Source organism: Nycticebus coucang, chromosome 1 (assembly GCF_027406575.1).
Source record: "Nycticebus coucang isolate mNycCou1 chromosome 1, mNycCou1.pri, whole genome shotgun sequence".
Lineage (NCBI taxonomy): Eukaryota > Metazoa > Chordata > Mammalia > Primates > Lorisidae > Nycticebus > Nycticebus coucang.
The window spans coordinates 134,066,539-134,068,017 of record NC_069780.1 but is presented as its reverse complement, the minus strand read 5'-3'; the positions used below and the strand labels follow the sequence as shown (position 1 = coordinate 134,068,017).

At 44.2% G+C, this 1,479-nt stretch overlaps 1 non-coding gene across 1 annotated transcript; it reads left to right on the top strand.

Annotated features, from left to right (window-relative positions):
* The first annotated feature begins 251 nt into the window (after window positions 1-251).
* LOC128593210 (small nucleolar RNA SNORA28) lies at window positions 252-375 on the top strand. Its single transcript, XR_008382285.1, has one exon. It is a non-coding gene; the product is annotated as a small nucleolar RNA SNORA28 (small nucleolar RNA).
* Window positions 376-1,479: the final 1,104 nt, after the last annotated feature.

Sequence of the window (1,479 nt, the reverse complement as noted above, 5' to 3'; positions counted from 1 at the left end):
AGCCACAGGTGTGGAGCCGTCCTTCCAGTTTTTATCTATGCAAATCAGCCCCCCCCCACATGAAATATATATTACTCTCATCCCTCTATCTTTTTTATTTTTTTATTTTTAGACAAGTTCTCACAATGTAACTCAGGTTGGGACTCCTGGCTCAAGTGATCCTCCCACCACAACCTCCCAAGTAATTGGGTCTATAGGCATGTGCCACTCTCCTCAGTTAATTAAAAACATTATTATTATTATTTTTTTGCAAGCAACCCTCTGTGGCAGATGGTCAAAAGTGTCTGACACAATTTGAGCTGACTGTAGCAAGAAAGTCTAACCTATTCTGATGTTCTCTCTCTGTGGGACAAGCCATTATATAACTTTAAAAGTGGGGTAAAAAAGAAAAAAGAGAAAAACAGATGAGATGGTGTTATTATGTTGCCCAGTCTCAAACTCCGGGCCTCAAGCGATTTACCTGCCTTAGCCTCCCAAAGTACTGGGACTTCAGGCAGGAGCCACTGTGCCTAACCTGCCCTTCTTTCTTATGCAAAAACTAACATTGTATACCCTGGTGGGCTTTCCTTTTTCTTTTCTTTCTTTCTTTCTTTTTTTTTTTTTTAATAATCATTTCTATAATTTTTCCCAGTTCGATAGACTGAACATGCTGGGGTGATTTTTTTTTTTTTGTAGTTTTTGGCCGGGGTGGGTTTGAACCTGCCACCTCTGGTATATGGGGCCAGTGCCCTACTCCTTTGAGCCACAGGCACTGCCCATGCCCTGGCAGGCTTTTTTTTTATCACTAGATATGGTTTATTCTATTTTACAGTGGCTTAACATTGTTTATTTATTTATTTGCAGTTTTTGGCCGGGGCCGGGTTTGAACCTGCCATCTTCAGTATATGGGGCCAGCACCCTACTCCTTGAGCCACAGGTACCACCCTACATTGTTTATTTTTTTGAGACAGAGTCTCACTTTGTTCCCCCTGGGTAGAGTGCCGTGGTGTCATAGCTCACGTCAAGCTCAAACTCCTGGGCTCAAGCCATCCTCTTGCCTCTGCCTCCCAATCAGCTGGGACTATAGGCACTGGCCACAACCCTCAGCTATTATTTTTTTAAAAATGGGGGTCTCACTCTGGCTGAGGCTGGTCTTGAACTCCTGAGCTCAAGCAATCCACCCGCTTCGGCCTCCCAGGTGCTAGGATTACAGGCATGAGCCACCGTGCTCGGCCAGCTTTATACTGTTTAATTTTTATTTTTCTCATCTTCAGTGCCTGTTTCTAAAATTAAGGCTATTCATCTTTTTTTTTTTTTTGTAAAGACAGAGTCTTACTTTATCACCCTCAGTAGAGTGCCGTGGCATCACACAGCTCACAGCAACCTCCAGCTCTTGGGCTTAGGCAATTCTCTTGCCTCAGCCTCCCGAGCAGCTGGGACTACAGGTGCCCGCCACAACGCCCGGCTATTTTTTTTTGTTGTTGTTGTTGCAGTTTGGCC